The sequence below is a fragment of the Callithrix jacchus genome, chromosome 17 (assembly GCF_049354715.1).
Source record: "Callithrix jacchus isolate 240 chromosome 17, calJac240_pri, whole genome shotgun sequence".
In the NCBI taxonomy this organism is placed as follows: domain Eukaryota; kingdom Metazoa; phylum Chordata; class Mammalia; order Primates; family Cebidae; genus Callithrix; species Callithrix jacchus.
In genome coordinates, this window is record NC_133518.1 from 27,372,183 (window position 1) to 27,396,521 (window position 24,339).

Consider the following 24,339-nt stretch of genomic DNA (forward strand, 5'->3'; position numbering starts at 1 on the left):
CAGCTGGGCACCATGGCACATGCCTGCAATCTCAGCTACTCAGGAAGCTGAAGCAGGAGAATCACTTGATCCTGGAAAGCAGAGGCTGCAGGGAGCTGAGATTGTACCACGGTACTCCAGCCTGGGCAACAGAGAAAGGCTCTGTCTCAAAAGAAACAAAAAACAAACAAACACAAAAACAGAATTCTTGCAATTTTAATCCTAACCAAGTGATTTCCTTACTAAACAAATAAATAAACATACAAAACTATGTTTTTCAGAGGAAAACAACAGAGTATTCATAATATGATATTTACCTTGTCTAGGATAAAAATCCAAAATTCCTAGATATATGAAGAAACACAAAAAATGTGTTCTATTCTTAAGAGAAAAGACAGTATATGGAGAGCAACCCTGAGATTAAACTAGATGTTACAATTAGCAGATAAGGATTTTAAAGCAGTAAGTGTAACGAGGCTTACTGAATATAAAGTTAAGCAATCTCAATAGAAATACCAGAAAAAATTCTGTAACTGAAAAATACAATTTCTGAAATTAAAATTATGCTGGATGAGATTAAAAGCAGACTGTTAATAACAGAGGAAAAAATCTGTATACATGCAAATAAATCAATCAAAATTATACAATATGAAGAACTAAGAGGAAAAAAGATTGTTAATAAGAAAAGAAAGACCTTTAGGGATCTGAATGACAAGATTCAAATGCCTAACGTGTTTATTTAAACCCAGAAATAGAGAAAACAGAGGATGACGTAGAAAACATTTTTTCAGTGGTGAGTAAAGTTTTCCACATTTAGTAAAAGACAAATTTACAGATTCTATAAAAGTTGAACAAACTCCAAGTAAGATAAATATTAAGAAGGTCATGATTAGAAACACTATAGTAAAACTGATTAAAACTACAGGTGAAGAGAAATCTTGAAAGTATTCAGAGGAAAAACAACACATTACATACAGGTAAACAATGATACAAATTATTGTCACTGACTTCTTATCAAAAACCATGGAAATCACAAGACAGTGGAATGAAATTCTTAACATGGTGAAAGAACACAAAAGGTCAACCTAGAATTTTATATCCATCAAAAATATCCCTCAAAAATAAAAATAAAATAAGGATATTTTTGAGACAAAGAAAAAGTAAACAAATATCAACAGAAGACTTGCTTTACAATAAATACTAAAGAAAGTTCTTCAGGCAGAGAAGAAATGATAACAGATGAAGAAAACATGAATCTTTAGGAAGGAATAAAGACTACTAGAAAGTTAATATATGGGTAAGTATCAAAAACTGTTTATTTCCCTTAATTTATTTAAAATACATATAAGTGCTTAAAAGTAAAAATAATAGTATTTTACTATAGGGTTTACAATAAAGGTATACATAATATAAATAACCTCTACAGAATAAAACATGGGGCAGGTAAAAGAACCTATACAATTAAAAGGTTTCTATATTCCACATTAAATGGTGAAATAATAACTCTAAGTACACTGAAATGTTAAGAGCATACATTGTAATCCTTAGAGCAACTACTAAAAAAAAGAAGAAAATAAGTATAGCTAAAAAGAAAATAGATTAATTTAAAAGGAATTATTAAAAAATACTCATTAATCCAAAAGGAAGTTGGAAAGGAAGTAAAAAGAAAAAAAGAGGGATATACATAAAATAATAATAAAATGATAGACAAATCTATTTATACCAATAAGTACATTAGGTATTAATAAAATACAATAAAAAGGTAGAGTTTGTCAAATGAATAAAAAGCAATCATATAATGCCATCTAAAACAACAACTGTATGCTATCTACAAAATATGTAGTTTAAATAAGCAAACAGGTTAAAAGTAAATGGCTAAAAATGTATACATCATGCAAATAGCAAGCACAAAAAAGCTAAAGTTAATATATTAATATCACATAAAATAGACTTCGGAAACTAAGAGTATCATCCAAAATAAAAAATGGATACTTCATGATGATCAAAAGGTCAATTCCTAGGTAGAAATCATGCAGAACATGCTTATCTGAACAAAACAGAATTAAATTAGAATTTAACAATAAGACATATAAAAAAATTCAGATATATGGAAACTAAATAACATACTTTTAAATAATCCATCAGTCAACTAAGAAATCACAAAGGAAATTTAAAAATATTTTGAACTGAATAAAAATGAAAAATACAACATACGAGAATTTGTGGGATGCAGCTAAAGCAACGTTTAGGAAGAAATTTATAGTTTTAAATGTTTATATTAGAATAGAAGAAATATATAAAATCAATTACCTAAGGTTTCACTTTAAGAAGCTACAAAAAGAAGTGCAAAGCACTATAAACCCAAAGTAGATGTAAAGAAGGAAACATCAAAGAGAAAAATCAAGGGAAGAGAAAACAATAGAGAAAATAACAATGCCAAAATTTGGTACCCTGAGAATATCAATAAAATTAATGTCTCAGCTATAAAGAAAAAGAGCAAATACAAATAACCAATACAAATCACCAAAAATGTAGATGATGGAGAGATCACATGAATTTATCTTAGATACTCATGATATGTATTAGTCCGTTTTCATGCTGCTAATAATGACATACTTGAGACTGGGAAATTTACAAAAGAAAAGAAGTTTATGGGACTTACAGTTCCACATGGCTGGGGGGGTCTCACAATCATGGTGGAAGGCAGGGAGTAGCAAGTCACATCTTACATGGATGGCAGCAGGCAAAAAGAGTGCTTCTGCAGAGAAACTCTGGTTTTTAAAACCATCAGATCTCATGAAACCCATTCACTACCATGAAAGCAGTATAGAAAAGACCTGTCCCCATGATTCAATCATCTCCCATGGGGTCCCTCCCACAACACGTGGAAATTAAAGATGGGATTTGGGTAGGGACACAAAGCCAACCATATCAGGATATACGTAAGTCTTGAGGAGAATTATATGGCTTTCAGCAGCAATAATATTTGTCTTCGTCTCTCTAACGAGCTCACTTAATGAATACAGAAAAATACTAGATCATAAACCTACAAATTTTTAAATGTGATTTTGAGAAATTTCTTCCTTTTCTTGCTTCCTCCTTTCTTCTCCTTTTTCTTTTCTTCTTTCCTCTCCTTCCTACATTCCTTTGTTCCTTTATTTATTAGAGACAGAGTCTAACTCTGTCACCCAGGCTGGAATACATTTGGGTGATCATATCTCACTGTAATCTCAAATTCCTTGACTCAAGCGCTCCTCCCACATCAGCCTCCAAAGTAGCAAGCTACTACAGATGCGTGCCACCATGCTCAACGTGTGTGTGTGTGTGTAAGTGGGGTCTCATTATTTTACACTTGTGTGTGTATAAGTGGTGTCTCACTATTTTACACTATTTTAACCAGCCTGGTCTTAAACTCCTAGCTTCAAGTGATCCTCCTGTCAGCCTTCCAAAATTCTGGGATTATAGGCATGAGTTACTACATCAACCTGAAGTTACAATATTTATTGCTACTAATGTTAACATAGGTTTAATTATTTTATTGTCCTAATTTACAAATACGAAATCTCTGCCATTTGATCTATAAGTTTATTTGACTATTGCTTAATTTTGACACAAGTATCTTTCTACATCAAAATTTTATCATCACAACATACTGTCCCCACAGATGTTACCTGATTCCTTTCTGATTAAATTTTCTATTATGTATAAACATGTGGAAATTTTAACAGATTACTAAAATCTTTGAGCAATAATCAGTCAAATTTTAAAGTTTCCTGATTTAAAAAAAGCGGTAACAATATAAATGGAAGGGAGCCTTTTTTGTGATAACCTCAGCCACTACAAATACATTATATGCATATAGACATACAGCATATTTTCATTATTTGGGTCTACATTTTGTTTAGGACCAAAATATGATTCTGCCAGTTAGCTGTGAATATAGAGTAACAAATGACAGTGAGTTAGTTTATGTTAATAAAATTCTAAGAGCTTCTTTTTAAACTAAATCTCTAATAAAAGCTCATTTCTTACTCATTTGCCTCTTTTTATTAAAAAAAATACTGTCGAACAAAATATACTACCATTTGTGGTTCCAGATGAGGTGGATTTTGGTAAAATCATGTTTTTACTGTACCCTTAAAACTAAATGTATCTGTTACTAATATGCTCAAAGTTACATATGTATTCAGATTTAAAAGATAAAGAAATACTCAAATAATAGTGCCCTTGAACAAGCTATTTCCTCTCTAAGCATCTGTTTTCTTATCTATAAAATGACAGTAATATTTACCTTACCATGAGGATGAAATAATACTACCTGACTGAGTTGTGAAATAACACAAGTGATTTGGGAAAAGGAGGCAGGCACTAGGAAAGAAGTAACTGAGGGAGGTACTAATTTGAGTGAATTTATAAAATCTGAATAAGAAGCATATGAAATATGTTTCCCTTGTACCATAGCTAATGAAAAGCAGCATTCTGATTTTGACAGAATGTGACTTCACTTATAGATCTTATGTGACTTGACATATATTTTCAAGACATGAATTGATTGTATGAAGATGTAGGGTGAATAATGAGCACAATTCTTTTGGAAAATGCCAGGCATATGTTTTCTATAGCAGAGTCTTTGTGTTAGGGAAAACTGTGAGACGGGTTTAGAGATAACTGAGTTTGCTCAGTGGAAATCTCAAGGCTGGCATAAGAATCACTCAAGGTTCAATGCATATCTTTTATATAGGAAGGTGAATAATAATAATCTGAAGGACTAAAATCTATGTCTTCACAGATAACCCTCAGCAGCCAAAAACAGATCTTCAGAGGTTTGCTATTAACAGGAAGATCATATCACGATCATCCAAGCCTTCAAGACTTTGGATGACAAAAAGGAAATATTTGGGGAACATATGTAGGTCTTGAAGGAGGTATTATAACATGAAGACAACAGGGCTAAATTGGCACTGTCCCAGAGGAAGAAGACTCTGATCACATTTTTATCACTGTTATAGAAAAACAGGATACTGCAATTAGCAGTGAGGTCTTCTATCAAGGACTACCTACTCAACCCTCCCTAGCACCTTATTTCCCAAACTTCTACTTCTCCCGACTTACCAATTAATTAAGAAACTCAGTTGTCTCCAAACCCATCTCACAGTTTTCCCTAACACAAAGACTCTACTATAGAAAACATATGCCTGGCATTTTCCAAAAGAATTGTGCTCATTATTCACCTTACATCTTCATACAAGCAATTCATGTCTTGAAAATTCTGGAATATTCTATAAATGTTGCTGGTGTGGTTCAATAAACTATGATAGCAATAGCAGATCTATAAGTCAAGTCACATGATGTCAAATTCAAATAAAGCAGTAAGTTTTAAAACATCACAGTATGCATAGAATAAGCTACTGGACCTTCTTCCTGCCCTCTATGTCTTAATGATCATCGTTTTAATCCTCACACTTTATGCCTCTTAATCATGCTTATGGATTACAAGTGGCAAAAAGTGACTCTGAAGAAAATACATGTGAAAAAGATAGGAAATGTGAAAACACAGGGAGAAAACATTATTGAAGGCTGTTAAAAACAACATGAAATCAAGAACAGACTGAAACAAACTAAGCTGCTAACTTCTTAGTTGTCATAAGAATTGACTTTACAGAATTTTGAATAAAACTCACATCCTGAACATATGAAGAACTCCATTTACTACGTAACTTTACTTACAAATCTGAATGGCCCTCATCAAGAAGAAAGTACAAGTTCAGAGTAAAGAGATTTCCTACCCAGACCAAACAAAAAGCCAAAGAAACTATATTAAAATTTAACATGTTATTTGTCCCTCATTCCTTAAATAAATACATTTCTGATAAATCACTCTAGAAGTCTCTAGAGTACCAAAGCCAATATGGAGATCTATTATAAGCAAAGAAACATTTGATAAAAAATGTGGCACTCTAGACCACCCAATATATAAGCAATAAATGGACAGCAAGATGTCCTATTATACCAGATAAATGCTTTCAATATCTACAGAATAAGAAAAGTCCCTGCAACATCTCTACATAAAATGAATTACTGCCTTAAAAAAATGATTTGTCAAGTTTCTTAATTGGCTAATAAGTTCTAAACACATGTAATCAAAACAAATACCTTAATATTTTGTCGTTCAAAAGAAAACTACAATACTTCAAGTGGTCTATTCAGTTAAGTCCTACCTATAAAGACTACATTTACCATAAAATAAAACTGTAATTTAAATTAAATAATTACACATTGAACAAAAGTAACATGGATTCCATGTCAGGATGACATTTTGAACATCGATACTTAATTTCACTCCCTACTGAATTCCAACTAAAACAATAACAGTAAGAGGAATTTTTTTAAAAGGACCTACACACTAGGAAAGAGCTTCACTTTGGAAAGGGAGGTGTCCACTGGTGGCTTGGTGATAAAGAAACACTAGGAAACGAGACTGAAGTTCAGGGATCTACAAAAACAAGATCATATATGATGTCTATATTCTCAGCTACTTGAGAGTCTGAGGTGGGAGAATCACTTAACTTCAGGAGTTAGAAGGCTGCAGTAAGCTAAAACTGGAGTGAGCCACTGTACTCCAGCCTGCACAACAGAGCGAGACCCTATCTCTAATAAAATTTAAAAAAGAAAGAAACTCCACCTCACTATGCTAAACAATACAGTGCCATTCAAGAAGGCTTAAAGCCATATAAAATCTTCAGTCCATCCAGTGTTGTCTATTACTGTTGATCCAGGAAAATTATCAAGAATGACATAAAAAGAGAATCCAACATCCATACAAAGCAACTATAAAAAACAGAAATAATCAAAAATTTTTTAAAAATGTAAATATATCTCACCAAAAACCATGAAGTAGAGAAGACTATAACATAACACTCCAAAACGAATCAAATCTAAAGAAATGAGCAAAAAATTCCAGAACAAAAATGGACAAACAACAGGGAGATATGAAATGACTGTTACCTGATTTTAGGAAAAAAATCAATTTATTTAAAATAAAAATAAAATAATAAAATTAAAATTAAAAAGTCATCTCAGAAATGAATACTAAATTATGAGGTACTCATATACCTTGTAATAAGAGACACAGAAGTTAATGATGAAAAGGGCCAAGAGAAAGAAAATGAAAGTAGTAGAAAAATTCCAGACAAAGTTATAGAAAGAAGAGGCACACAATCCAACTAACTGAGATTTCAAAAGAAAACACAAGGAAACAGATTATTACAATCGTAATGCAAGAACAATCCTGGAACTGAAGTCAACCACATGCAGAAAGGGTCCATCACAGGGAAATAAACTACCCATAATTAACTCTGAGATACATCCTAATTAAATTACTCCTCATTAAAGATAAAGGAAAAAGAATACTCTAAGTCAGTAACATAGTAAGACAAGTTGATACCCAACTACATGATATATAGCAAGACAATGCCTTTAGTTTTTCTTGAGAAATTCAAGAGGGAAAAAAGTGTGTTGGCCATGTTACATCCCACTGGCTATGTTACATCCAGCCAAGCTATCCTTCAAGAATCAAAGCTCTTTGGGAGGCCGAGGCGGGTGGATCACGAGGTCAAGAGATTGAGACCATCCTGGTCAACATGGTGAAATCCCGTCTCTACTAAAAATACAAAAAAAAGCTGGGCATGGTGGCACGTGCCTGTAATCCCAGCTACTCAGGAGGCTAAGGCAGGAGAATTGCCTGAACCCAGGAGGTGGAGGTTGCAGTGAGCCAAGATCGAGCCATTGCACTCCAGCCTGGGTAACAAGAGTGAAACTCCATCTCAAAAAAAAAAGAATCAAAGCTACAGAACAAAAAAAAGTAATAAAAGTAGTAATTTATGTTAGACTCATATAAGTCAGGATCATACAACAATTTTTAGGTAAGTCACTCAAGGTATAATTAAAATAATATAAACTAGTAACCTAATAGAGAAGAAAATGAAATAAAATTAGTCCAAAGAAGATAAAGAAGTAGAAAAAAATGAGAAAATGGATTAAACAAATAGAAAACAAAGAACAAGATGGTAGAATTAAATCCAAATACAACAGTAATTAATAAAGAGAAATGGACTAAATAATGCAATTGAAAGATTGTGCAACTGAAGGCAACAAACTACAAGCAACTTTCAAAATGAACATCTTAGGTATTAAACCAAAGAAGGGTTCAAAGTAAAAGCAGAGGAAAATAAAAGATCATGCATGCACTAACAAAAAGAAAGATGGTGAAACCACACCAATATCACATAAAGTAGACTTCAAAATAAAGACTATTATTAGAAATAGATACAGTTCATGATGATAAATGTAATCCCAAAAGCATGCATTAATCTAACAATCCTTAATTTGTAAATACATAATAAAAGAGCCTCAAAACATGTAAAGCAGAAGTTGACAAAACTTAAAAGGCGGGATCTCGACTGTGGATTTGTATGTAACATAAATTTAGCAAGTAAAGACACAGAAGATTTGAATGAATGGTTAAATTTACCTATTAACTATACCTCAAAACTGCAGGATACTCATTCTTATCAAGCATACCTATAACATTTCCTAAAATAAACTATATGGTGGGCCATAAGGTAACCTCTACACATTTCAAACACAGAAACAATTCAGATTATGTTTTCCCACTACAGTGCAATGAAGGAAGAAAACAATAAACAAAAGACAACTAGAAGAATCCCTAAATGTTTGGAAATTAAGTAATATATGTTTATCTCATGAGAAAGAAGAAATTACAATGAGAATTTTTAAAATATGTGAATTAAATGCAAGCTAAAATATGACACATGAAAAATTTGTAGAATATAGCTAAAGAACAGCTCAGAGGAAAATTTCTAGAGCTATAAATGCACATTCAAGAAAAGAATAAGCTAAAAATAAATGATCTAAGTATCCAACTCAAAGAGAAAAATAACAGAGAAGTAAACTCAAAAGGTAAAAAGAAAGAAAGAGAAAAAAAAAACAAAAAATAATAAAACAAAAGATCAAGAAAGACCAAAGTTGATTCTCTGACAGATTAGTAAGGTAGATAAACACTTCATGGAAATGATTTTTTTAAGAGAAATCACAAATAAAATAATCAGTATTAGAGTTAAATCAACTTTTGCTGATAAAGGTTAAAAGCTATGAAAATAACCTTTCTACCACAAACAACTAGAAAAGCAGATAAAATATATGAAACAACTGATTCAGATACTACACAACAGACAACATAAAACTATGAACCCAAAAAAAGGAAATAAAGGAACCTTAAGTGTGCCTCAGTTTACTGCCTTTAGAAACTTTCCAGACCACAGAGCAGGAAGAGGGAACCTAAACAAAAGCCTGGTGGATTTGCTGAGCTAAGGAGACAGAGATAGACCTTCAGGTAGATCAAGATGGCTAGGATTTGCAAAGCACTGTATCAAAGAGGAGGAAGTTGGACTCAAAGAGGAATACAGAAATCTGAAGTAGGGTCCCCTTGATCTTCTGATGAGTTCTAATCTATAAATATGGGAGTGAAATTCCATGGGACCAGGGAAAAATATACCAGAAAACAGTAAAATTCCTACATATCACACAGGGGGAGAAATAAAGTTCCCACCAGCCAGAGTGGAGACACTTCATATCAAAGGCATTGCATAGAGTCAAGTATTAACATGAGAGCAATATTAGCCAGAAAAAAATGTATCCTAGACCCATTCTAACAAAGTCTAAAAATAAGCCTTGATATTGGTAAAGTACAGCTAGGTGATGAGGTTATCTCATGACTGCATGAGAGTTCATTATACTATTCTCTACTTCAATGAATGCTTAAATTTTTCCATTCAAAGGTTAAAAAAATTATTTGAACCTTTGTTTATATATGTGTTATTTGAAACTCACCATAAACATCACAGTGGCCAGTTTTTCAGTCTGATCCATATAAGCCTATTCAGAAATTACCTGAAACCTTATACAAATACACCCACCAGCAACAATGCTATTTCTTTGGGGAAAATATACACATTCTGAATTTTAACTAAGACAAATTAAGAAAATAAATATTTTCACTTTGATTACTTACTGACCCTCATCTGTCTTAGAGAAATCTGTTGAGATCAGCATAGGTGTCAAATGTTCCAAACTGTAAAACCAGGGTCAAGTGTCCTCAGAGGCAGAGGCTCAAGTCTCCAGTTGCTGTAGATCAATTGTTTGGAAAGAGGGGTTATTTGTATATTTCTGATATGTAATTCTAGTTACATTGCTCAACTGAATAACATATCTTATCAAAATGCCAGAGACATTTACGTGGACCTACAACTTATATCAAGTTTTACTACTGAGCTATCAGAATGCAAAGCTGGCAAATAAAAATCAAAACCAATCTCTCCTTTACTGTAATAGTTAATGCTCTAAAATATGTATAATAATATGCTTGCTTAGTATATGTCCCGTTTAGTGATGTGATAGGGCATAACACTTTCCCCTACTATTACCAAGGATCTTCTATGTCCTAAGAAGCCTGCAAGCTATATTCATGTACTTTATCTCACTCAATTCTCCAGTTTTAAACAAATAGCTGTTATCATCCTCCTGGTGTTTTGGACATTTTTCTCCTGTTGGGGGACAACTGTTTTGTTTTGTTTTTACTTTGAGAAAACTGGACTCTCAAAAGTTCAGAGGTCACAGAACCAATGAGTGATAAAACTGAAATCTAATCTTAGGTTTGTCCACATCCTTTCAACTACGACATACCGCCAATGAGATCTGATTGCAGTACCATTTTCAAATCCATAAAACAGAAAATAAAGGTTTACACAGACTCATTTCTAAAATATTATCAAAAGATTTAACCCTATCTTATTACAAGTATATCCATTTAAGCAAATATTTTGGAATTCTTATCATATCAACCTTACAAATTCCCAATCATCATCTCTGGTCTCTCCATTTTTAAGAAAAGATATTAAAGGTAGAATTGGAAAGAAGGAAAAAAAGCAAAAGAGAAACACAGAAAGTCAGTGCCTCCCCACTAAAAAAGCATATAACCCACCCACTATGCCAAAGGTTAAGTCATTTAGTCAAGTTCAAAGATCTTCAAAGACTTCTTAGATCCAGATAAGCCCATATGTTACCAAAATTCTGTGAAAAAGCTATTACTTTCCAATCTGCTTCTCATGTTTAAGATACAGAACACACAGATGCTTGGCATCACTCATCAGTCTTCCTAAATTTTCACACCAGATAATCAGGGTCTACCCATAACTTTCCTATCTAAAAATCTTAGAAATGTCTTTATTCCATCAGTGCCTGGTTCCCTTGTTAAATCTGAAAGTAACCATAAAAGACCATTCCGTTACTGTACAATACGTGTTAATTTGCTAATTTCTTCACAGGTAATCAATTAAAATGTAAAATATTGGATAAAACTAGTTGCACTAAATTTAACAGCTGCTTCATAAGCATAATTAGTTTCACAAGGGCCATATGTATTCTGAACAGAGACAGAGTTGAAACAAATAGATTTTAAACAAGTTTGAGAAAATCTGCATTTAATTAGCAGGTGGGCACTACAACTGCATAACATTTTTATACATTTATATTTATGAAGTGACAGAAGATCTAAAGGCTTTTTAAAACGGCGTTTATTGTTTGAATGGGAACTGTTTTGCTGCATGCTAAAGTGATTTAAGTCCTTATAGCTCTGCTTTGAAAAAAATCATAAATGGTGAAAGAAAACATGTGGAAAACTGTAAAACTAGAAAGAATTCGCGACAGAAAACAGATACACATACCATAACTAAAAGGAACTACACTTAATTAAATGTACACTACATCTGGAATATCAGCCTAATAAAATGTGAAACTATTAATTCTCATTGTTCTAAAGGAAATGAGGTCAGTGTCATTTAATAATTCCTCCAATTACATTGGGCTAACTCATTGGACTATATGTTCTGGACACCATCTAATCTTAAAATGCTATATACTTTACAATATCCTTAACTTTTAAATAAAGGCATTTAAATTACAAAGAGGTAAAAGAATGAAATCAGCAAATGAAATTTTTTAGCAGCTGGTAGCTACTAGTATTATATTTTAAACTTTATGGCTTTGGATGAGGTTTTTCATGGATACTCATAAGTCTGAGTACATATTTGTTAGTTCTTATTAACACTTAAATCATTACTTTAAATATAGGAGTAGAATGAAGAATTTTTAAAAGCAAAATGATGTTTATAGCACCAATAATTTCATTCATTTGCTACATTTATTATTAGTAGTTTTTAAATGTATAAAACACAAAATGGCTTTTTGAGAGGGCAAAATGGTTTAAGGACTCTAATTAAAAGAGCAATAATATTTTTTGTAAAAGAAAATGACAATTTTCCAAAATAAAACTGAATAATGAAGCAAATTCCTGCATTGCCTGTCTCTGCAGTGTAGAGTTAGAGAGAAGTCTTTATCAAGTAAGTAAATCAATATTTTAAAAGTTAGCTGTTTTCTCACCTAGTCAAATAAATAGTGTGAAGCCTCCCACTTAGGTACCAAAGACACTGCACTTCAAATTTTCTTTAAATAATAAAGTCTACATGCAAAAATTTAAATTATTAAACATTAATTTTGATTCTGGTAGTTTAGTTTTGGAATTTAAAAAGTATCAACATGCATTCTAATGTGCAAAATCTAAATTTGTACAACAACATTTTTAAGTGTTTCTGGAATCCATGTATCAAACAAAATTCAAAACAAATATGATTGTAAAATCAAACTCTGAAAGCTATGTGCTTTGTAATCAATATGATTACTTCATATTAAAAAATAAAACAAAAAATAAAGACCACTCTCCTTTAAAATAATTTAAAGTTTTTTATATTAAAATTTTCCTTTAAAGATTATTCATAGGAAATAGAAACTTATAGGGACAAAATACTAGTATCTCAATTATAGCAAATTTTATTATTTTAAAGCTGGAATAAACACGACATTTAACAGTTTATTTACTAAGAAGTATCCTTAAAAATTATAAAGCTACAAGTAACTTGCTACATGATTTCATACAACTATGTAAAGCATAAATGGACAGACTGAATAGTTTACCAATTAGATTGCTATCTGCTTGCCTTTAAATAAGATTTCCAACTCCCTTGCTTTATACTTTTCTTCCAAATCTGTGAACAAGTTCTAAATTGTTTATGCAATTATTTTAATTGCCAAAAAAGGCTTTACTGGTAATGAAAGAATCTGAAAAAGCAACATGCCCCAGGCATGAAACATCTCAATAGTCACCATATTTTATAAATGAGAAACAGAACTCAGGTACACTCTACATTATTGTGTACTGTATTGCATTGTGTTATATTATATGCTCAGGCACAAGAGGAAAGAATATTTGAAATCAAAGCATACATTATACCATTTCTTGATTTGGTGTGAGTGCTTTAAGATTTTAGGTCATTGTTTTTTTTTTCATAAACCATACAATAGGAAGCAGAAGAGATTTTAAAAAGAGACAGAGTCTATGTCTGTAAGATTTTGTTCCATGATACAAGAAGAAACAAAGGCAAGCTAGCAATGAATAAGAACATCTAAGTTAACTAAAAAATGAAAAATTATACTTTTTCTTGGTTTTTTCCATGGATCTTTATCCTGCATGTTTCCCATGTGATTTAATAAACATATTCCTAAATTCAAATTGAAGATTCAGCATTAACAATTGATTGTATACTACTGGAAACAACATGAAGAAGAAAGTAAACTTAAAAGTGAAACCCTACCCCAGTAGCACCTAGCATGTATGGATTTTTATCAACAATAGAACCAAAAAGCAATCTTTTTTTATCTTTTTAGAGATGGTATCACTTTGTCACCCAATCTGGAGTGCAGTGCCATGACCACTGCAGCTTCAAACTACACAGCTCAAGCAATCCTCTACCATTGGCCTCCCATGTATCTAGGGCTACAGGTATGTGCCACCATGTCCAACTAATTTTTTATTTTTTGAGAAATGGGGCCTCACTATGCTTCCTACATTGGTCTTGAACCCCTGGTCTCAAGCAATTCTCCTTCCTCAGTCTCCCAATGTTCTGGGATTACAGGCATGAGCCACCAAACCCAGCTGAAAAGGAATCTTTAGGCTCATATATTCAAACTTACAAATTACTGTTTTACTTTTTACCTTATAACTCCTTTTTTTCAGAGGTCCTTTCTAAAAAAATTGTTTCAATATATAATCTTGTCTATTTCCAGCTGATACCTCATCTTTTAAACAAAAACAGCAAAAACATAACTTCTTAACTAAATCAGTTTTACAGTGAATAATCTATACATTCACTAGATCAACCTACACAAGAAATAGAAAGGCACTCCTTTCTTTAAACAATCACTCATTTCCATTTTTACCATTGAGTAAAGGAAGAAGAGGTTATTGTTAAAAAAAAAACTGGTAAGTGTCATTTTACTTGAACTTAGTATTGAAAAAAAATTAAGTAACATTAAAAACTCTATTATCGTGAAAATAATAAAAAACCAGTTTATTTTCTTGAAAGGTACTTTAAAATCCTCAAACTATCACCAGGAGCTTTCCTTAGAGATAATTTAAGTGGAAAGTAAGTCTATTTTCTTACCTTTATCTGGACCAGTAACATTAACAACTTACTTACCTTTATCTACATTAGTAACAGATTAAAGTAGAAGAAAGAATTAGAAAGAAGAAGAGAACAATTGGAAGAGGTGACAGCTGGCAAATTCATACAGAATGAAAATATAGAATAAAATTTAAAATTAGACATTGGAAAAAAATAAAATTAGACCTTGGAAACTATCAAATTAGAATAGTTTGGGGCCAGATAGTACTGTATAGCATTACTATACAGCTCAGTACCATATCATAATTAATATTCATAAAGGTCCCAAGTAATTAGCAAAAAGAGAAGACAACTGGAATGAAACTTTCTTAAAAAAAAAAACAAACAAACTACTACACATGAGAAATAAAAGTTGGAATCTATCCTTGAGAGAATAACAGTATTTAAAACGTATCAGAACAAAGGATTCTAATTATTTTATTAGAACCATTCTTTCCTTCTTTCCTTAAACACAAAGCACTCAATCTGGACCAAAAAAAAAGGCTTAAAATATAAAAGGTTTCATTCCACACAAACTCTCAAAGTATTTTCCAGGAACACTTAACCTATAGTATTAACTCTGGGAGTTTAAGGCCTAAGCAAGGCAAGGAGCCCAGAACACCAAGAACTAAAAACACTCCTAAGACATATGATATCTTGAAATCCTGAAAGTTCTACCAGGCCAGTGAGTTATGAAGGGATTCAAAGCAAAATTTATAATCTCAGGCCCACTCACAAGCCAATGTGAACTCCAGTTAGGGAGTTTGTCTGCCACCTAAGAAAAGGTATTTGTAAAATCAGTTATGTTCATTAAATATCACTAACATATTTCACATTATGAACTTAACAAATAATTTGTAATTAACTTGAAAAATTTAGAAGACAGAAACACATCAGACATCCTCCTGTCTTTTGGCCTCTATACTGGCTCTTCTGATCATCTTAACACACTTTTCCAGACATCTAAGATTCCCTTACCTCCTTCTTACCTTTCCATAAATGTCTTCTTTTCATTAAGTTCAGTTCTATCCTGTTAAACTCTGCCATTGGCCCTCTCTCCCAACCTCCAGAACTCCCAATGCTCCATAACTTGCTCTATATTTCTTTTTTCCATTTTACTAAACCCAACATACTACATAATTTATTTATTATATATATTGTTCATTGACTATCCTTATTGTTAGAATGTAAGCTCTACAAGCGCAGTCTCTTTTACTAATAGTATTCCAGGTGCCTAGAATTGTGCCTTCACAAAAAAGGCACTCAAATATTTGTTAAGAATGAATAAAAAAATAAATAAATTCATGTACTACTTTCTCAATTTGTGTCCTGTCTTCTAAAATCTGCACAATTATTTAATTTTTTTTAACAAACTCACTTAAATATTTATCTGATTTATTTTACATGTACCTAAATTATCCTAACATTAGAAACTAATGTCATATTCTCTTCTTCCCATTAAAATAGAATACATACAACAGATAAGTTACAATAACACTATGAAGTATTTTTTGTTCAAATTTACATTACTTTGTATTTCTCACACTATGATAACATCTAAGAAAACTCATAAATAAAATTTGTATAATATGAACTGTTTTATCACTAATTTTATAATAAAAAGCATATACATATCCCAATTTTATGCAAAGGTAATGAGGAAGCAATCTAGTCCACAAAGGATCATAATTTGAGGGATTTTCTCGACTTAGACAAAGGCCATCACACCCTCCCAAATACAGACACTTCCCCAGGTGATAGATATTTCTCTAATGTATACAGAACTCTACCTCTAAGCCAAGTCTATATTATAAACATCCAGAAAGGATCCTTGGCATGCCAAATTTGCCAAATTCATTCTGTTCCCTTGCCCTCAGAGCCCTAATTAACATCTAGTGTTAGTACAGTTCAAGAAAAGGATTTCATAAATTTTCATGACCAGAAATCATTTTGCTGATCATCTAGTTAAATGATTCTCATCCCTAACCATGTATCAGTCACCTGAGGGGCTTTTAAAAATGCATGTAATTCTTCACATTATGACACTCTGTGGATCCTTTGGGCACTTTGGAAGGCTGAGGCAAGTCTCACTTGAGTCCAGTAGTTGAGAGACCAGCCTGGACAACATGGTGAAACTTCATCTCTTCAAATAACGCAAAAATTAGCTGGGCATGGTCTAGGGGCCCACCTGCAGTTCTAGCTACTCAGGAGATTGAGGTTGGAGGACCACCTGAGCCTGAGAAGGTAGAGGCTACAGTAAGCCATGATCATGCCTCTGTGCTACAGTGTGGGTGACAGAATAAGACCATGCCTTAATGAAACAAAAAATTACACACACACACACACACACACACACACACACACACGGCAAAAAAAAAAAAAAAATCCCTTGACCTAAAACCTCATACCTTTATACAATAATTACATCAAAATGGATCATATACTTCAAGATAAAATAAAAAACTGTAAAAGTTCTAGAAGGAAAACATATGAGAAAAAGCTTTCAAATGTAATATTTGGCAAAGGGTTCTTGGATTTGACACCATAAATGGAAGAAATGATAAAACTGGACTTCACCAAATTTAAAACTTTTGCTCTGTAAAAGACTGTGAAAAAGATAAAAAGATAAGCTAAAGACTAGGAGAAAATATTTTTTAAGTAAAAAGCTCTCAAAACTCAATAGTAAAAAAAACCAACAAAAAAAGATACTTAATTAGAATAAAAGGACAAAACACATTAACAGATATTTCATTAGAGAGGATATACAGATAGCAAATAAGTACATGAAAGGTTGTTCAGCATAATTAACCATGAGAGAAGTGCAAATTAAAATTACAAAGAGATATCACTATTCAACTATCAGATCAGCTAACATTAAAATAACAACATCAAATACTGGTGGACACAGAGACACTGGAGAGCTCGCACAGTGCTAGTGGAAATTTAAAACAATACAGCCACTCTGGAAAGTATTTTGGCAGTTTATTACAAAATGAACTATGTAATTACTATGACTCAGCAACAGTACACTTGGGCATTTATTTCAAAGAAATGAAATATATGTTCACACAAAAACCTATGCATGAATTATCACAGCAACTTTTCTCACAACAGCCAAAACTGAAAAAAAAAAAACTTTCAATGGATGAGCAGTTCAACTTAGGTACATCCATACCATGAGATACTACTTAGCAATAAAAAAGTTACTGATATATACAACACCACAGATAAATCTCCAGGGAGTTATGGTGAGTGAAAAAAGCCAATCTCAAAGGTTACATACTATACGATTCCATTTATAAAACATTCTTAAATGACAAAAAACATTACGAAACAGAACAGATTACTGGTTGCCTAAGCTCTTCTTTCAAAGGGTGTCCAAAGGTGAAAGAAAAGTGGATTTGCCATAACAGGGCGACATGAGGGATTCCTGGGGTAATACTCTATCTTAGCTGTATCAATGTCAACATTCTGCTTACAATACTGTACTACACAGTTTTATTAAATATTACCATCAGAAAAACAGCACAAAGAGTGTATAGGATCTCTGTATTATTTCATCTACCTACATGTGAATCCACAATTATCTCAAAATAAAAAGTGTAATTAAAAAAATATATACAAATACATTATTCTCAGTACTAGCCAATGCAACTAGACAGGATAAAACAATAAGCTGCATAAGAAATGAAAATAAAACTATTTTTATTTGCAGATAGTACACTTAGAAAATCCCAGGGGGCAGGGAAAAAAATGGTAACATTGACTCAAATCATAAAAGAATTCAGCAAGCTTAGCAAAATATAAAAGTAACATATAAAAATCAATAGCATCTATCTGCACAAATAACCAGTAAGTAAAGGTAACAAATGACAAAATCCCATCTGCAACAGCAACTTAAAAATAAAACATTTAGGAATAAACGAAAAAAAGATCAAAACCTAATTTTTTAGAAACACTGTAAAACACTCCTGAAACAAACAGAAGTAAACTGGAACAAATAGAAAGACATTTCTTCTTACTGGTTAGTCTGTCTGAACTTCATCAAGGGGCCAGGTTCCAATTCACAAACTTAATGTAATTCCAATGAGCATGTCTATGGAGCTAGAAAAGTTCAACTTAGAATTCATGTAGAAAAATAAACATTCAAGACTAGCCAGAAAAACAGTGGAAAGTAAATAATTCCCAAAAGCAAAAATAATAATTAGAAAATAAAAAAAGAGAAAATAAACAACTTTTGGGTTAATAAACCCAAAAGTTGGTATATTAAAAAGATTTTAAAAATTAATGAATCCCTGATGAGATTAATCAAGAAAGACAGAAGATTAAAATAACTTTAACGGAGGCAGGGAGCAGTAGCTCATGCCTGTAATCCCAGCACTTTGGGAGGTCAAAGATGGCAGACCACTTGAGGTCAGAGATCGAGACCAGCCTGGCCAACATAGTAAAACCCCATCTCTACCAAAAAATACAAAAATTAGCTAGGTGTGGTGGCATGCACCTGTAGTCCCAGTTACTCAGGAGGCTGAGCTGGAATAATCACTTGAACCTGGGAGGCAGTGAGCTAAGATCATAAGATCGTGCCACTGTCATCCTGCCTGGGCAACAGAGCAAGACCTTGTCTATATGAAAATAAATACTAAATAATTTAAAAAGGCTTTAACAGGAATGAAAACAGAAGATTCAAATAACTAGAACAGACAACAGTCTATAGATAACAAAAAAGTAAGAAGGTGCTAAAAACAACATCCTGCTTAAAAATTTGAAAAATTAAATTGACAAACATATCTGACACACATAAAAATAGAAAATTTGGTGTCAATTCTCTCCACACTGATTTACAGACTCAATGAAATCCCAACAAAATCAATTTGTTTTTAGAAATAGTCAAGATGATCCTAAAAATTATATTGATATTAAATACTGATATAAAATTATATTGCAAATGGCCAAAAATAGCCAACATATTCTTATAAAAAAGAACTGGGTAGAAGAATTTCCCTTATATGAGTCTTAATTTAAGCAAAGGTAATTAAGTAGGGCAATGTGGAATTGGTGTAAGGATAAACAGATCAATGACAGAATAGAGAATCCATAAAAACCAACCATATATGGGCACTTGATTTAGACAATGATAGCGCTAGAGAACAGTGGAAAAAAGGAAGGTCTTTTCAATAAATGGTAATGGGTCAACTGGACAAACATTAAAAAAAAAAAAAAAGTCATATTATACATACCACAAATGAAAATAAATGCCAGATTTAAGTATCAAAGATAAAATGATGGAGTTTCTAAGAGAGTTTCTTCAAGATCTTGAAATAGACAGCAATTTATTTTAAAAAAATACAAAAAGTACTAACAAACGAAAGGCTGCTAAATTAAAATTAAGAAGTCTTATGCATTAAATGACACCATCATTAGAGTAAAAAGATAAGTCTGAGAATGGAAGAATATGTTTGAAATAATATCAACAAAGGGCTTATAATCAGAATATATGAAAAAAAAACCTTAAAAAGTGTAAAAATCATTAAGTAACCAATTAACTAATACAAAAATAGAAGCAATTACAAGTGCTTCATAAAAGAGATTACCCACATGGCCAACTAAAACATGAAAATGCGTTCAACTTCCTTAATCATCAGGGGAGTAAAATTAAAACCCAAAGGGATAGTACTACATACCCACCAGAATAGCTAAAGCCAAATTAATTGACAATAGCAAATGTTGGCAGGGATGTGAAACGCACACAGAACTCTCATACACCAACGGCAGGGATTTAAATGAGTATAAACAAACTGGGCACACACATATTCTACAACCCAGCAATTTCCTTCCAAAGTATATACACAAAAGAAATAAATGCACATAGGCAAAGAAGACATATAGAAAAAAGTTTTTAGTGCCATTCTTGTAATACCAAAATGGAAACAATCTAGCTATCCATCAGTAAAGTAGATAAATTTTGGTATGTTTATATTATGGAGTACTGTACAATGAACAAGAGCTACATGGAACAATGTAAATATATCTCATGAACAAATTGGAGCAAAATAAGCCAGACAAAAAGGATTACACACTAAATGAGTACATTTATGGTAAAGTTCAAAAATGCCAAAAGTTATAAATGGATTTAGAAGTCAGTATAATGTTATATTTGGAGAACTGGGAGATAATAATGACTGTGAGGGGTATAAGCAGGGATTCAAGGGTATTCTTAACATTCTATTTCTTGACCTCAGTAGAATTTACACAAAAATATTAATTCTATAATACAGTAATTCATTGAGCTAAACATTTATCATTTCTACATTTTTATTCATTACTTAATAATTGAATTAAAAGTTTTAAATAAATAAACTTTGCTTAGCATACTTTTTGGTTTGGGACTTGTCTCTCTAAAAAACTTTCCTAGGTATTAGACTATTTAATTTTGAAAGCTCAACTCATTAAAAATTAAATCATTCATTACCGAGACCAGCTTGGCCACAGGGACCCTCACCCAGCCTGTGAGGGAACTCACAGCACTGCAAGGCACTGAAGGAATTAAGAAGCAGAACCCCAGAGAGAACAGCAAAGTGGGACTATCCAGGGGCCAACAGCCTTCCAAGCTGAGAGTCTCAGAGGGCTGACGGCCTTGAGCAGACTGTGACCCACGTAGTTATTCTCTCTGAACAGGTAATTATTATTAACAAACAGGTGTTCTGTGTTTTCTCACAGAACCAAGATAAACTAAGTGGGCAGCTGGTGCTTGCTTAACACTGATCATGGACAAACTAGAAAGCACTCTCCACGAGGGAGCCATGGGGGCAGGGTCACATATCCCTTGCTTAAAGAATTGTTTTAATCAGCATATGATATACATACACTGTTTTGCTACTTTAGAATACCCCTAGCAGTTTTCCACTTGAGAGGGGGCCAGTTAAGTTTTCCTTGCTGCTATTCTTAGCAAACAATATAATTTTATCATACACTCAGCATTTCTCAACAATTCTTTAAGCACACCTATTAAATGCCAAGCATTAAGGAGGGTCTTAGAGTGGCTACAATTTCAATAGAGAGACAAAATATATTATCTTGAATCTTTTTTTTTAAATAACTTTGTTGAGATATATTTTACATACCATAAAATTCATCCATTTTATATGTAAAACTCAATGACTTTTTAGGGAATTTACTAAGGTATATGACCACAGTAAATCAATTTAGGGGCATTTCATCACCCAAAGAAAATCTCTCATATTCATATACTATTAATCCCATCCCCCAACCCAACCCTAGGCAATCATTAATCTATTTTCTTTCTTTACAGATTGGTCTTTTCTAAATATTTTATATAAATAGAATCGCACAGTATGTAGTCTCTTGTATCTGGCTTCTTTCACTTCCCATAATTTTTCAAGTCCATTCAGGTCATAGCATTCATCAATGGTTTGTTCCTTTTTAATGATGAATAATATTCCATGGCACAGATATACCACATTTTGTTTATTTGTTCATCAGCTGATGAGCATTTGTTTCCACCTTTAGGTTATTATAAATAATGCTGCTGAGAATATTCACGTGGAAATCTTTGTGTGGATAAATGTCTTCATATATTTCTCTAAGAGTGGAATTGCTGGTTCATACAGTAAATTTTTGTTTGACTTTCATGACATACATACATATATATGTAAAATCTAAGAAGAAAGAAAAAAACTGGGGAAGGCTTTATAGAGAATACAAGACTTGAAGTTAACTTTAAAATATCAGTAAGATTTAGATTTTTATAACAAAATGTGTTTTTATTAAAAATAAATATATTTCAAATTAGTGTTAAATGCAAAGCATGTACTTACTGACTTAGTTAAAAATATAAGATTCTATACAGCTAGGAAAAGTCAATAGACACTGAAAAACTGAGTTATGAGCAAATGGTCTACCCGATCCAGCCCCACCAATCGATGATTGTTTTATAAATACATAATCATAGACCCAGTCTATGTTTAAATATATATAAATATGCTTTATAATTATATATAAATCCTTTATATATATATATATATATAATAAACAAGGTTAGTCTTGTCTTATATTATCTATAAAGCCTAAGATTTATAATTTATGTGTGTATATATAATCATAGATATAAATCAGTGGGCAAAAATTTAATTATTCAAATCAATAACTATTACAGATAAATTAGATAGATACACATCAACTGTTAAAACTGAAACAAGGGTTTCTTTTAAAAAACCACATATCCTAAGTCAACATCAAGGTTCTTACACAGGGATTTTAAAAAATCTAGTTTCTATGCTAAGTAAATGATTAGCACAAATTCGGATGAAAAGTTTTCACAACCAATTACTGAAGCAACACTTATTTCATTACTAAATTGGGCAGAACCTAAACTTATTTAAATGTTAAGCTCAGAGAGTTAAAACAATTAACAATGAATTTTTAAATAAAGACTACTGGCCACTTCTAATATTAAAAAATAGATTAAACATCCTAAGAGACAATGAGATGTGAGTAACCATGTTTAATTTTAGAAACATTTCAATGGACAAAAAGAAAACATTCCCTGGTGAAAATGTGAAGAAACACATGCTAGCTAACCTTTTTCACCTAGAGGGGTCAACTAAATCAACTGTCAGGATGACTCTGCATAAGTTTGGAGGAGAGAGATGCTAACATATTTCTTTCTCTTTAATGTTTCAACACAGTATGTCAAAGTTGTTCTTTAAAAAATTATCTACATAATTGCACAAAAACAAAACACAGTTTTCCTTATTTTTAACTATTCCCAGTTATGCACAAGAGGAAATATATTAATGCATATCTGAGTAGCAAAGCAGAATACAAAAATGTCAAAAAGATAAATATTTCATTTAATGGTAAAATTGCAAACAGTTAAAATAATTATCCTTTATGTTTTTTAGCAGTTTGATTATAATATGTCTGGGCATGGTTTTCTTTCAGTTTATCCTGTTTGGGATTCACTGAGTTTCTTAAATCTAAAAATGTATAACTTTATCAAATTTAGAAAATTTTTGGCCATTACTTCTTCAAATGTTTTCTACAAGATTCTTTTCTGGTTCTGGAACTTTAATTACACACATATAAGAAGATATTGTTACTGTCTCACATATTCCTGAGTTTTCCTTCACTGTTGTTAAATTCTTTTTTTTTTCATTGTTCTTCAGATTGAATTATTTCATTTACGTATGGTTATTGTTGTTGTTGTTGTTTTGGAAGAGACATAGCTTTGCTCTGTTGCCCAGGCTGGAGTATAGTGGCACGACCATGGTTTACTGATGTCTTGACCTTCCAGGCTTCATGTGATTCTCTCACCTCAGCCTCCTGAGTAGCTAGGACTACAGGCATGCACCACCATGCCTGGCTGAATTTTTTTTATTTTTGGTAGATATAGGGTCTGTCTATGTTGTTCAGGCTTGTCTTGAACTCCTGGCCTCAAGCAATCCTCCTGCCTCAGCCTCCCAAATTGCTGGGATTACAGATGTTTACCACCACACTGGGCCATTTATCTATCTTCAGGTTTACTCCTTCCTTTGTCATATCCAGTCTGATACTGAGCCCACTCTTTGTATTTTTATTTTAGATATTGTATTTTTCACTGCCAAAGTTTCTACTTGGTTCTTTTTACAGTTTATATTCCTCTTCTAAAACGGTCTATCTTTCTCTTCATTTCAGAAGGGTTTACCTTTACCCTGGAAGATACAATTGT

At 32.2% G+C, this 24,339-nt stretch overlaps 1 protein-coding gene across 1 annotated transcript in view; it reads right to left on the reverse strand.

The window, feature by feature from the left end:
- RSRC1 (arginine and serine rich coiled-coil 1) overlaps window positions 1–24,339 on the reverse strand; it is a 459,685-nt gene that overhangs the window by 371,547 nt on the left and 63,799 nt on the right. The window lies entirely within an intron of this gene.